The following is a 16074-nucleotide window of genomic DNA, read 5'->3' on the forward strand; positions in this document are numbered from 1 at the left end:
TTAAAAAAAAAAGTACCGAATATGAATAGTGAAGTTGTCAGCTAACGAAGATTATACCCATGTATATACTGTTCTCTGAAGTTATACTTTATAATATAAAGCTTCAAGTTATTTAGAAGTTAAATGTATGTCTTACTTTAGTGCAATGTGAACTTTAAAATGTTTAGATTTCAGTAAGCGTTAAACTTTAGTTACAAGTGAATGGCCTTAACCAAGGAGCGACTCAGAAAAGGATCAGAATTTAAAGTACTTAGCTTATAAATCAAAGAACATTTTTGGTTATTAATACCCAAGCAGGGTGGCCAATATCGGAGAATGAATCTCCTCTTAAAAATGAATATGATTCACATTGTGCCCAGTACTGTTAAGAATGTTTGAACTGTCATTGTATTGAAACTCGTACTCTTACTGAGAAAACTTACGTATACTTACATATATCGTAGCATTGTAAAATTTCAGATAAATTCTTGCGATTTTCTTCTCAAGCAGACCAGACGTAACATATGTCTGTATAGTTGCTGAAGTACTGTACCTTCAACCTAAAGTTTCTGAAGGTAAAGGAAAACAAACTGTAAAATTTATATACTCAGTTGAAATTAGATATATATTATGTACTGGGTTAACAAAGACTATTCTTTTTCTTTGCATAAGTATCAAGTTGGGACACACAATTACGTGCCAACGTTAATAAGATATACCTTATAGAAGGTTTATAGTAATCATATAATTTAAAGGATCACGAGTGATCTCAGAAGTTTTAGTCAATGAGTCCGAGACGAAAATAAGTAGTTTCAGTTTCATCAAAGTTGAAACTTGTATGTGAGATGAAGTTGATTAGTGTCGTTATAGCTGTTAGAATTATAACACAAGTAATAAAGTAGCGCGACAACACTTGCATGGTTACATGTTATGACCTATCAGTAACAATAAGTTGCCTATACAGAGAGACCAAGTTAAGTCAGTCATTCAGAACGTTGCATTGTGGTGGTGAATACCACACATATTTTTAAAATGAGTTATTTAGCTAATATTAAAATTTGTCGTAAAATTTGCCATTTTCATGAAAGTTCTGCTATGATTAATGTTATAACATTCTAGTAATAGCACGTAAAATAGCCCAGTTGCAGCAAAAGCATTGCTATTAAGAAATAAAAATTCAGATCTAGTTAAGAAGTCAATCTAGACTACTAACTGACAATGTGGAATACCTACAAAGTAACTATCAAAATCTTAATGATACATATCATGTTGGTACAGTAGATCGATTATTAATTTAGAGTTTTACCTTACAAAACGTGATCTTAAATCCATGATTATAACAGTACTGATATAGAGAAACGTTAGATATAAGACATAGACTACCACAGACTTAAATCAGTCATCAAAGATAAAATTCAGATTCACGTTATTTTGGATCCAAAATAGTTTTCAAAACAAGTTTGCCATAGGTAAATAGTATGGATAACCAAGTAGTATAAACACATCCCTTTTATTGAGATCTGCAATATTTTTAGATTTTATATCATTTTTTAGAATCCAATTATGTGTGGTATACAATGTATAATTGTATACATATAATGCACATGACCTTAACTAGCATGTGGTATTGGTACTCATAAAGTAAAGTACCTACGTAAGAACAGAATTATATTTAGATATACATGGGTACGTACGTACGTCACCAAATGGAAGAAGAATTCAATAGACAGATGTACGGTAATCCTCTTTATGTTTCCTTAACATACAGATGTTATATCAGAAGAACGTTGTATAAGTCAGAAGTTTAAGTAGTGTGAGTGTTGAGTGTTGAAGCAAAAGGGTACCTAAGTCTCAATTAAAATTAAAGATTAACAATGTCCATGTTAAATATTGAGTACCTACCAAACTAGAGAACGGATGTGCAAACTGGTGCTTACGTACTATGTATTAGGCTTGAAGAAGGATAGATAGAATAAGTGGAACATGTAGGTACATGAGGTACATAGTCATTTGTTGCTGTTTGTTGTGTTTTAGTGTCAATACATGAAATGAATATTTGAGGCCCAATGGGGATGTAACTGAAATATTATGTAATTATAAGATAAGATAAGAACACCTTAGTGCAAGGTAAGCAGATTGGGGCATATACAATACCGGATAAATTTTCAATGCCGGTATTGAGTTCCATATATTGTGGCATATATTGTGTTTAAAGGTCGTATAGGACCAAATTAAACAAGAAAAGCAATAATTTAGTTTTTCTTACAACAATTGAGTATTAGAGTTTATATTTTATAATAGACGGCCGAATGGCGTAGTGGTTAGTGACCCTGACTACTGAGCCGAAGGTCCCGGGTTCGATTCCCGGCTGGGGCTGATATTTGTATAAACACAGATATTTGTTCTCGGGTCTTGGATGTGCCCGTAAAATGGCAATAGGCTCGCCCCCTATTACATTGGGACTAAACATAACACTGGCGAAAAGTGGGTGCAGCAATGCACCTCTGCCTACCCCGCAAGGGAGTACAGTAGTACAAGGCGTGAGTGTGTGTGTGTGTGTGTGTGTATTTTATAATATATATTTTTTAACATTGATTTTCGTTTACGCATGGACAACAGTAGATTTCCAACGTTCGAAAACTGCATAAAACGGTTGGAAACAAGAGGGCTTTCATGGTATATAGGAACACAAGGCTAACTATATCTTAATCGCTTTATTTATAGCCTAAAAGAGTCCTATTCCGGTGTTACTTCAAAGCGTAAAGTTTGTCCGAGATCCCAGCATTACGGGATCCCGGTATTGCGGTGCTGCATGCCCTAATGCAGATAAACAGATATGCAAATGATGACCTGTGTGCATTTTATAGTGAATGGGTACTACTATACTTGTTCATTGAGTCAGAGTCAGAGTCATTGAGTCAGAGTCAGAGTCAGAGTGAGATTCAGAGTCAGAGTCACAGTCAGAGTCACAGTCAGAGCCAGTGGCAAAGTCAGTGCCCGTTGTAATTGGAAAGGTTGAGCTAATTTATAAGTAATGAACCTACCCATACATCTGAACTTTCATAGAACGTTGAACAGAACTATAGACAGAACATAGAATTGCATATATCGGTGTATCACTAACCGTGTCATCAAACTCTGTATAATAACCAAGTCCAGTGTCAGACCAAGAGAGAGTTAGCCTCAGTTTAGGTATACTAAAGTATCTTATTCAAGATCAGGATCAGGACTTCTCTTGACTTTTATGTGGGTTTACTATCACATAATATTCCCAGCAACTTGGTCCAAATATTACAAATACTTGTTGCAATGAATGTTTCCAAACTTATATCATAATCTGTTAATGATAAAGAGACAGATTCTTTAATGGTATCCTAATATGAAGGGCTGAAAAGACAGGATAGCACTCCTTAAGTTCAGGCATACAATAAAATGAGTCTGATGACTACTAAGCTAATGTTTTATGGCAGACAGACGTACATAAGTATACCTGCTTTCACTATGCCTTCAGTAACAAAATGGATTTTGTTGTTTTGCTAGCATTTATTGTCATTACCAATCTATAATAACTAGCACTGTTTTATACGAATACTCGTATGGATAACAAACTTGCCATAGGGCAACGACGTAATAAGTCGAATACCAAATCACAATTGTTAACTTTGAACTGCTGTTAACTTCCTATATTTGCCCTTGAACCATGGTGTTGGTTCAACATTTTAACTGTCAAAGGCAATATGAAAGCATAACAATAATGATGGAGGTAACACAATATAAAATATTACAATACACAGAAATTTACTCTAATGCTTGTTATATAATAAAAGCTAAGGCTTAGATGTTCAAATTAAAAGTTTTTCTGTGCCGGGGAGGGTCTTCGAACGTAGTTCAAGATAATAGCTTGTAGTAGCTAACACTCCACTTATACCAAAACATAAATACATAACAATAAAAATGAGCTAGAGTATGGTTATAGATGAAGAGATTAATATAGTTGTTGTAGATTGAACATTCATTTGGGATACTAATATTTATATCCTTAGAATAGCAAACAATAAATACAATATAATATAGATAAATTATAAGAATATGACATGATTATATTGTTTAGTGTGAAGCGTTAATTTAGCTTTATGGGGGACGTGTCGACACCGAATACATTATTGTGTGTTGAAATAGATGTATTCTATTCTATTCTGTTCAGAGAGGGGGCGAGGTTTCTGTGCGTGGCTCTCTCGAGTGGAACCTTTGAGCATTACCTCTTGGTTTCGGCTAGGCCAGCTACAGCTCCCGAGTAAACTGTCACAATAAATACAATATAATATTCATAAATTATAAGAATATGACATGATTATATTGTTTAGTGTGAAGCGTTAATTTAGCTTTATGGGGGAAGTGTCGACACCGAATACATTATTGTGTGTTGAAATAGATGTATTCTATTCTATTCTGTTCAGAGAGGGGGCGAGGTTTCTGTGCGTGGCTCTCTCGAGTGGAACCTTTGAGCATTACCTCTTGGTTTCGGCTAGGCCAGCTACAGCTCCCGAGTAAACTGTCACAATAGTTTGTTTGCTAATTCTTATTTGATTTAAAATTATCGTTTGATTGAGTATTAAGATTTAGGGTACTCAAGTGTCAACAGGACAAATAACTAAAAGCAGAAAATTACGGTACAGTCGTGTGTGTTATGTGACAGATATCAGTAATAAATGTAAATGCAAGAAGAGGTGTAGTAAGAATAAAAGATAATAGAAAAATAGGATGAACTATTATTTGTAATAGAAGCCACATAGTAAAAGTATCAAATAGAACTTGCAATAGAAAATTGCTTGAATTACTGGAATGTTGTTATGGTACGAAAGGAGAAGTGCAATTGAGGAACTTGTAGCAAAAGAGCCAAAACTAGAGATTGCTACCGATGTATGCTTTATTGCTTATTAATGTCAGACAGGACAACTTACAAAGTACAAAATGTAATTTTTCATTAATACCTGAACACCCTGTTTGATGGTTTACTTATTCTTAAATACCGAACCCAAGACTATAATTATTTATATTGAATCGTAGGGTCAAACAGGGTTACCTTCAATAGGTATTTACTAATTACCTGCCTTCATTCCTCAACAAAAAAGAAAATAACACAAATCTGTTTCAACTGTTAACTGTAACTGTACCTACCTGTTAAAATATATTGTACCTACTTTCATACTTGTAAGGTTGTAAGTAATGATAATTATTATAATCGTGCCCATTCAGACGAAGCAGACACAGAAAAGTTGTAGGTAAAACCGTAGTATAAATATATGTACCTATTTGAGTTCATAGAATCCTCATAATTTTTTGTGTTACCTATTAATACGTTATTGACATAAAACTTACACTTAAATTACTCTGCATACATATAATAAATTACACCAACCTACAACCTAGTAACTTTAATTCTACCTCATAAAGAACTCATCACATACTGACTAATTTAATCTTTATTGTATGTTGCTAAAGGTTACAATTGCTTGTATCTTTCAACTTATTCTCTTTATGAACTTACTATTGTTTGTCACTTAGCTACCTACTTGCTTTACTATCGTTATTGAGAATAGATAACGTTATGTCTGCCTTTTCAATATGAGTATCTTTCATATACCTACATACCTACTCAAGATTATAATTATCTACTAGTATTCTTATAGCTAGTTGCTAACAAACACTTTAGGTTTGTAATTGCCCAAGTACTTTCAAACTTTACTTTAAAATGGAACTAATAAGATTTATATCACGCATTGTGTGTAAGATTTGTATCGCACGGCTTTAACCGTCATAGTAAAGTTCCTATAACTTTGTGGTAAAATAAATAATAATTATAGACAATACCATGTACTAACTGGCTATACATACATTGTCTTAGTAGGTATGCACGCTCCGGTGTTAGTTGTAACCGGTTACCGGGCCTGATATACTTAGTCGTATTTTTGTATACTACCCTCCTAATATATTTAGCATAATTATGTATAAGAATGTATAACTATGTACACTTGAACATTTTTCTTTTATAGTAAAGCTAATAATGAACGACATACTGTTTAGCTTAACTGTCTGATAAATTATGTACTTACTTAAGTAACCCTAAATGCTCTAAATGAAAGACTATTTAGTAATTAATATTCGGCTCTTTTTGGTCTGTAATAGTTTATTAGAGATAACTAGCATAGTATATGTCTTGTAATGACTGTTTGTAGCCAAAATAAAGAAAATAAAATAAATAAATTAATGAAACAGGCATTAATATAGACTTAAAATCAAAACACGAAAAATTTTAGAAGGGTCTAATTTGTCGGTAGCTGATCTATACATATACTTATGACCTATATTAGAATAGGTAAAAGCGTCTCACTCATAGAAACTTTTCTCTCGGCGGGAGTGTCCCGAATTATCGGGAGTTGTACCGATTTCGACTCACAGAATAATCAAGATAATTATTCTGAGTGTAGACGAGCCTTAATATTAATATCGGCGAGTTGAGGGTAGACTAATTTATCCACGTAAACGAGCAGCGCGGGAGCGCTTTTCACTTTTTGTGAGCAGCCGCGGTGAGCAGACGGAGAGTGAGGGAGTTATCAATGACGTGGGTGCGAGAGGACCCCGCGGAGCGGAGCCGAGGCACCCAGGCTCGGGGAGCCGAGGCGGGCGTGATGGCCCGGTTCAGACAACAGCCAGTTACTGCAAGTGCGCAGCTAAGTGACCTTTCTACTTACCTTTTATATCTCGTTTATGATTGATAAGTTATACCTACACTTGATTTCTTGATGTACCAATTGTGTTTATAATGAGTAAGGAAACTAAGGAGGTAATGTAAGGTTTAAAGGAGGTACGAGTACATACCGTACCCGTACCGTGTGATAATAGATAGATTAGATATTCAGTGCGCCAGGGGAAACAATCCCATGTGATCAGTGTAAGAAGCTAGGGAAACAATCCCATGTGATCAGTGTAAGAAGCTAGGGAAACAATCCCATGTGATCAGTCCCAGGGAACAACCCTGCTAGCGAGGCACGGGGTGGCTATAGGGGAGGTTGGAGGCCACTGGGGTGAAACCCCTAAGAACATCAGGATTATCCTTGACATTCAGACGATCAGGTTATTAGACTGATCGGTCATCACGTGTGCGTGATATTAAGTAACTAATATGTTTATGATATATCCCATATTCAATTCGTCACCGTGATTAGCATGTTTGTACTAATCACGGTTATTAACAGTTCAGATATTCGCGTTTACTCATATAAATAGTTTAATGAATCCGCGACAGTAATCTTAGCCATAAAATTTTGAATAATTCTTAATAAAAAAAATTAATAATTCCTGTGCTAGACGTAAAAACTTAAAATGTTTTTCGTTGTAACAAATTGTGATGGCACAAAATAAACAAAGGAAATGTTTATATGCATCAGAATCTAATACGGTCTTCAATATTACCAAAAAAAGTATAATAAAAAAGTACGGTATTCAGAAGCTTTCCAATGTGCTAGAACGTTGATAGCTCGAACGGATCTGTGTATTTCTTTGGGAAGTTTTATCATGGCCATAAAACTATTTACTTTTAAATTTCCATCCCTCCACCCAATTAATAAACGTTTCATAACTCCGTGGTCTATGAGGTGAAGTGAATCACTGACTGGAAAATCTTCGATCATATCAATGTTTAATTCAAGTAGAGGTGAATCAACTTTATGATGCAGTCCATATTTCTTGGTGCGAAAGTCATCATCGTTTCTTTTAGGACAATCTATTTTCGGAAATATTACTGTATGTGATAAATGTGAATAATCACCGATCACAGAACATTTTAAACATCCGTGTTACTATTAAAATTTGCAACTCCTGAAAAATAAAAGTTAATGTTACTAAAAAATAAATGTAGGTACGTCCTCATGCTAAATAAATCATGCGATAATATGAATACAATATACCTAGATTCAAATAGTGAAATAATAATTGGAAATGTAAGGTGTGGGGACTTTCTTTGTTGCATCTTTAACGCCTCAGAGCCTAATGTTTATACATAACATAACTATATTGTGGGTTTCTTAATCTATTGGCATCATCAAGGTATATCTAAATTAAATATAGAATTTGAGTACGTATACATCACCTTTTATAAGAGCCCTCGCCGGTGAATCACATATAAATGCTCTTATAGTAACTTCGATCATCTTTTGCTCTCCAGTCAAAGTAGTGATTGTCAAACTATTTCCAATTTCTTTCATTTCTTTGACAAAAGGATTTAAATATAAAATTAAATCTGAAGGTTTTGATTTACCTTCATATATTCCCACCACGATGGGTGATACATTTTTGATTTCAGTAATGTTGCATAGAATTGGCCAAAGTTGATGATTTGAGCTTTTATGAATTGGTAAGCCATCAATATTAAAATTCAAGCTTATTTTATTTGGCACTTCATGGAGCTGTTATAATTTTTTTTGTAGTTGTAAAAGTAATCCATTGTGCCAATAATGTCCAGTACCAATTTCAGTAATGCATATTTCAAATTTATTAGTTTTGAGTAATGTACGCGCATCCAACGGCATCTTGTGCGGTAATACTTTATTAAATATTTTTAATAAGTTACTTAAAGCCATATTGGAAATATTATGTTTTACTGCCCAGTCTCTAATATCCTCACGAATATCCATATTATTCAACTCTTCATCTAAATTAATATCTACTTCACTACCACTACCGTTAAATTCTTACTCACTGATTTCCAGAACTTCATGTTCTTCTTCCATAAAATCATTTACGGAACCATCGGAATTATTGTTGGTATCAGCTTGGTCATTTTGAAACATACTCGTAGCAGTAGAAGTGGTGGGTGTATTTATAACCATGTTGTCGTAAACTTTTTTAACTTTTCTTCTATAGCCACCACTCCTCTTAAACTTCTTCCAATCTTGTGAATCCATTTTTGTGTTATTGTAACAGTAAACAATTCTATTGCATTTTCAAAATGGCCACAGTATGACAAATCTAGTTAGATAAAATATTTTAATATGACCATCTAGAGAATAATACATTATTAATAACTTTGTAAGTGAATTTGGATAGCATTCATTCTAATAAATACCATATAAAATGCTGTAAATTGTTTGTTGGGTAGACATTTTATAAAATGCTCCTATGAGTTTAAAAGTATCATAGTTAGCTTATGTATTACTATTATAAGAACAGTTAGCCAAATAAAAGGCTTTTATATGGCTTTTGAATATTATAAAGCTTAAAAGCATTTTAAATGCTCTTAAAAGAATGTCACGTTTTCAATCCTTATTGTAACCATGTAATTTGGACTTGTTATGGTTAACCCAACCAAATTATAAGGATAAAGGTCATATTAGCTTAGTCTTCTTGTATTCGTGCCATTATAAGGAACATTGTTATAATGAAAGCTATTTTAAAACAACTATAAGAGATTAGACGTTATACATATAATTTTATAAGAGTATCTTGTTTGTTGGGTTGCCTCTTCATTTAAAATCTCTAAACAAAATCAAAATATTCACGTTCATACTCAAAAATTACGAAATCACCAGGTTTATATTCTCCACAGTAAATGTCTGTATTTTTAGGTGTGCTATCTAGCTTATCCTGCTGTTGTATGTCATATACGTTGTCCTGTTGATCTTCTGACATACATATTTCATCTGAATCTTGTTTAAATAACACAGGCTTTGCCTAGCTTGGGGTCGGATGGCCGTGTATGAGATGTCCCCACATATATTATTATATTATATTAAAATAAAATTCATAATTTTCAATGCACTTTCCAATAACTTAAATAAAAATAAAATAAAAAAAAGTTTAAGTTTTTTTTTTTTGCCTTTTTTTAAGAAATACCCATTTGCTTGATCACTGTTTATGTTCGAAATGATTTGATGATCCTCGTCTCGTCTGGCTGGAAATCATTCGGCGGTTCTACCTCATTCAACTCAATACAAATATTATGTAACACTGCATATGCTACAATCACTTGGAGGATCGTCGAAGTTTTGCGCAGTGTGACTCCCTTTTCTTTCCCCACACTCCAGAGCACCTTTCTACTGTATTTCTGGTAGTGATATGGCTTTTGTTGTTCGCTTCTTCTGAATTAGTTTGCGGTTGTGGAATAGGTGTCGATAAAAAGTTTTTATTAAAATATCCACTATCACCCAGTAAATGGTAGTGTCCATACCTGCCAGCTTCAAAGTCGGCACACAAGTGAGAATTATTAAATATGGTACAGTGATGGACTGATCCGGGCCAGCGGGCAATAATGTCCCGTAGTTCGCATCGCAAACTACGTGCACATTTATGAAAATATATAAAACTTCTGCCAATTCCCCGCCTCTGCTGATAATTTTGCCGTGTGTGCAGTCAATGGCTCCTCCAACACAAGGAAATCCGTCTATCTCAAAGAAGTCTTCGGCCACTTTCCTCAACTCTTCCCTACCGGGCATTCGAATGTAACGCGGCGCTAAATTTCTTAGAAACACGAACCACTCTGCACACAGTAGATTTGTGCACATTCACAAGATTGCCCATCGAATGTTCCTGTAGCAAAGAAACGCAAGCAAATAAGCAGTTGTGTGATGCTGTCCATTGCTTTATTTCTATGCGTCAACGGTGCCAGACCAAGCATGTCGCGGATCTGGATAGCCACTTCCTTTGATACCCTGTATCTTACGCGGAGTTCTTCGCCATCGTACTTAGAAAATATGTCTTCCGGATTCGGGATACGGAAAAAGCGATTTGGAATATTATTGTCTTCTTCAGCATCAGACAATGATGACAAACTGATTAAAGACAAAATTAGCAAGCAAACTCACAATAATATTGTATTATCGAAAAACATATAAAACATTTATACTGTGAATGAATCGGTGAAGTTTAATGGATGCTTTTTGGCTCATTAGATTTGAAACCAAACGTCAAAATAAAGTCACTTTAGTGACTAACGTGGCTGATTCCGTTTTCATGTTGTTGCTAGAACACACGTGGTTTTGGAATTTCGGGTTTTTCTATCCACTTCTTTCTATTACCTTCGCTAAATTTATTCAGTAATTAGTGTATTTTGTGTTTACTAACCCTTGTAGCAGTGGGTAAGTAATTTTTTTGTTGTTTTCTGCCCCATCTGGGCTTATCCCAGATGGAGCATTTTTCTGACCAACCCCCGGATCCCCCGGACACCGGTACGGACGGAGTTGATTTAGACATAGACAACTCTGCTCCTCTATTCTCGGACTCTATATTAGGAGAGAATAATGATTTAGAAGCCCGACAAACTATCTACACGCACTCGTCTTTAACTGGTACCGAACGGACTTACAATCAAGAAGATGCAGGGCCATTTCTCGTGCACGTAACTCGCGAGAAATCCCACCCAGCCTCCAGCATCTCAATTAAACCGATTAAATTTGGTCAGTTCCTCCGCCAAAATAAAATTAACAACATTGTTCGCGATGGCGTAAAACGTGTTGGACGAAACCGAGTGGCGGTGGAGCTTCTCACTGCTGAAGATGCCAACCTCTTTCTACAAAACCCTGCCCTGAAACATAACTCTTACAAAGCGACAATCCCGACCTTTAACATAACACAAATGGGTGTCGTCAAGCAAGTCCCGCTGGATATGTCCATGGACGAGTTTGTCGCATCGCTAGAACTCCCACATAACTGCGGAATTTTTCTAAAAGCTCGCAGAATGAACCGCAAAATAAGAAGTGACGGAATCTCGTCATGGGTCCCAACCCAATCTGTAGTTCTCACATTTAGAGGCCAAATTCTTCCTGACAAGATATACTCATATCACGTGGCTACTGATGTCGAAATATACCATTACCCAACAATAATATGTCTAGCTTGCTCTAGATATGGTCATGTCCAAGCCCAATGCAGATCAAAGCAAGTCCCGTTGCTACAAATGCTCTGGTCCTCACTTGGGTGAATCGTGCGAGGTATCTGTTTATACTGTACTGACACACATTTCTCCAATTCCATCAATTGTCCAGAAAATCTAGACAGAGGGCAATGAAACTAAATGCCTCAGAAAAATATATCCTTTTCTGAAGCAGCATCCCGTGTACAGCCCTCCTTCTGCTACCGCATCGAACACACCATCTGCAACTGCCTCCTCGAGAGTCAATCTGGAATGAATTTGATACGGAAATAGCAAACCTAGTTCCAGCAAACAATACCGGCGGGAATAGTCGAAATTAATAAATATCTGCAGGAACCTATTATTAATAGGTCAGAAGATCCACTGCTTTGGTGCAAGCGAGAAAAATGATGTATGCCCTATTATACAGATATGTATAATAGGGCATACATAAGAGATTAAAAAGATTGAACATCTTAGCCACATCAGTGCCCTGTGAAAGGTTGTTTTCCAAAGCGGGGTTGACTTTGACTAACCGAAGGAGAAGATTAAAGGCGAAGAAAGTATCACAATTACTGTTTATAGGACATAACCATAAGTAAAGAAATATTTGAAAATATGTACATAATACGTATGCCACTAAAAATAACACATAATCTAACAAAAAAAAAACGTAGGTATATACATAATAAATAAAAAAATAAAGATCATGTATATAGAATCAGTTGAGATATAAATACGCCAACCATAATGTACTTACTAATCAAAATAGCAATGTTAGTCACAAAATCATTACATTTGTTTGTACTTACATGTAAAAGTTGAAATTATGTCGTTTTGGTTGACAGTCCTAAGCCTGTTAAGGGTGGGTTGCATCAACATCCTCGTTATAGTAATAGTTAAGGTAAACTTAGCAATGACAGAGTCGTTACAGTTAACATTTTACTGCAGCGTGTTGCACCCAAGTTGCACCATCACATCGCACGTCATTGTTAATGTTATTAGGGTTGCTAATCGTTTGAGACATAATTGGCCATGCTAACTTTTGGAACAAGAATGGAATCAGATTTTAAATTAAGTCTCTATTTTTTGAATTATTCAATAAAAACCATAAAAAATAATCCTACATTTGCCCTTTAAATTTTTTGTTTACATTATACTTGTGATAATGTAGGTTTTATACACATGCTATAATATTGTTTTATCATGTCATAATACATATTTATATCATATAATACGTTGGTGTAACTTTTATGTACCGTTCCATTATTGGAGCAGTAGGAACATACAAGGCGTAATCTTTATACTTAGGATTTTTTTAGGTATTGCCTCGTAATTATTGTAATATTTTATTGCAGATTGAATGTGAATGAGATAATCTCTCAGTTGGAAGAAGATGATGACTTTTTTGCGGCTGATATTTTCATCACGCCACCTGACAAATGGCAAAATAGTGACGAAGACAGCGGTGACGAAGAGTTTCCAAGCATAAATAACTTATCTAGAAATCAGTTACTGGCAGAAGCTGAACTCCGGGTCACCAGATCGTCTCAATCTGAGTCTAGCATAGTGAAGGAGCTCGTTGAAAATGAAGTTCAAGTGGAACCAACACCTTCCACATCGTCAGTGACGCAGCCTCCACAGCCCATATGCTCGTCGATGGTGACACAGGTCCAGCCCCCGCTCCCGCCCCCGCCCTCACCCACGCCCTTGCCAAAAAGAAGACGTGTTGAAGTCGCAAGAAAGTGGAAGTTTGTAGATATTCGAGAAAAAGCTGAGAATGAGTACCGTGAACCAGATTTCCTGGAAAACCTGGAAAACCCAGTTTTGTTTTTTGAACTTTTTTTTGATGAAGAGGTGATCGAATTACTGCGCTCAGAAACTGAAAAAAATGCGATTGAGAAGGGCAAACATGCATCTCGGGTCACTACAACGGAAATCAAACATTTTATTGCCATTCTATTACTGTCGGGGTATAACAGTGATTCGAGATACCGAATGTATCGGGAACACAGAGTTGACTGCAGTTTTCCAACAGTGGCAGCTCTTATGTCAAGAAATCGATTCGAAGATTTGTTGCAGTTTTTCCATGCTGCCGATAATAATAATCTAGATCCTAATGATAAGTTAGCTAAAGTGCGCCCTCTATGGAAACTGCTCAATGCAAGATGGGTAAAGTACTATCCAGGAGATAAAAATTTGAGCATTGACGAATCTATGATTCCCTATTATGGGAAACATGGCACAAAGCAGCATATCCATGGAAAACCAATAAGATTTGGATATAAAAATTGGTCAATTTGTACACGACTTGGATATTTGATTTATGGTGAGCTTTATCAGGGAGCTAGTACATGAAATACTCATCCTGAGTTAGGTGTTGGTGCCTCAGTTGTCCTGGATCTGATATCAAAGCTGCCGTAAGGTAGCTACAGTTTTTACTTTGACAACTTTTTTACATCTTTACCGCTGCTTGACGAGCTACAAAAGATGGGTCACGATGGAACGGGGACTATACGAGCCAACCGAACTGAGAAAGCCCCTCTCAAAGATCCGAAAGAAATGAAGAAAACAAGTAGAGGATCTCATCACCAATGTACTGATGTATTATCTAATATCACGCTTGTTAGGTATAATGACAATAACATTGTCACGGTGGCCTCGACTCAATGTGGTTCAGAACCCAAGAGCCAAGTCAAACGTTACTGTGATAAAAATAAGAAGGAAGTTGACCAACCTCGTTGCTTCGTAAAATATAATAAGTTTATGGGCGGCGTGGATCGGCTTGATCAGAATGTGGGTTGTTATCGAATCGCAATTCGCCTGAAGAGATGGTACTGGCAGTTACTCATGTTTCCACTAAATGTTTCAGTGAATAACGCATTTCAGCTGTACAAAATATCTCCAGCTGCAAAAGAAAGTAACGGTACGCCACATGATCTTTTGTCGTTTACGAGAGATATTGTTTCTACATACTTTCTAATGAAAGATTCAGCCCCTAATAGTTCAACTGTGCCAAATCCTAGATCTTCACTTGCAGTAATAAAACGTGTGCCCGATGCTATTAGATTGGATGGTAAAGGACATCTAATTGACCAACAAAATAAACAAACTCGATGTGGTTTATGCCATAAAAATACAACGATGAAGTGCATCAAATGTAATGTTGCTTTACATAGCAAATGCTCCTTTATTTTTCACACTAAGTAACACATCCATTTATGTATTTTTACGTTATAATTATAAGATTTCAAATAAATATTTCAGATTTCATTTAAATAAGAAAGTTAATACAATAGTTTTATTTCCCAACGAAATCCATACCCACTAACAGTATCTTACATGTATCTATGTTCCTAATGTTCCATTATTGGAACGGTTATAATTTTTTTAGTACCTATGCAGATCATTATACACCTATAAGCATGCTCCGATATGAGTTTCATAAAAATTGGACTTGTTTTACTATGGTTGGGATGATACGAGTTAAACAAAATACATTGCCTAAGCTAGATTATTTTCTAAACTTTTTAGAGCAACGTGCAACCATTCTTGAGACCGTGGCTGAGGCTGGCCATAGCCATGCTCACCCTACCCGAGTAGTGAACAAGAGCCACGGAGCGAGCCTCGTGACCACCACAGGGAGTACCACCAGCTCCAGCACAGGATGCTGCGACTTCTGTAAGTCTAAGGGTGCTTTTCCACCAGAGATGTGCTATGCAGCTATGCTGCGAAGATGTGATATCTACGCTACGAAAATATGTGACCGTTTCCACCAATACTACGCTAGGTAGCTGTGCGAGGAAGATGCGCTACGAAGATGCGCCGCCGCAAAGTAGCTGTGCGAGAAAGATGCGCATCTCGAGCTATGCTATGTATCGATAGTAGGGAAACGACGGGGGCGGCGGCGCCATAGCTACACCACTCGCGATGGTCCATAGCACATATCCATAGCACGCATCCATAGCACACATCCATAGCACGCATCATTCCATACAAAAAACATATCTTAGTTGAATCCGTTTCCACCAGTGCTAAGCTATGTGCACCAATAATTATGATTGGTGGATATCAAACGCATCCATAGCATCGTAGCATAGCACATCTCTGGTGGAAAAGCACCCTTAATATCACAAGTTGTATCAATGTCAAAAGTTTCAATTAGCCTTGCCAACTGAACGTGTGCTGTT

The 16074-nt window shown here is 36.1% G+C and overlaps 1 pseudogene; it reads right to left on the bottom strand.

Annotated features, from left to right (window-relative positions):
- Positions 1-7573: 7573 nt before the first annotated feature.
- On the bottom strand, positions 7574-11143 carry LOC125489523 (annotated as a pseudogene).
- Positions 11144-16074: the final 4931 nt, after the last annotated feature.

This window comes from Plutella xylostella, chromosome 14 (genome assembly GCF_932276165.1).
Source record: "Plutella xylostella chromosome 14, ilPluXylo3.1, whole genome shotgun sequence".
NCBI classification, from domain to species: domain Eukaryota; kingdom Metazoa; phylum Arthropoda; class Insecta; order Lepidoptera; family Plutellidae; genus Plutella; species Plutella xylostella.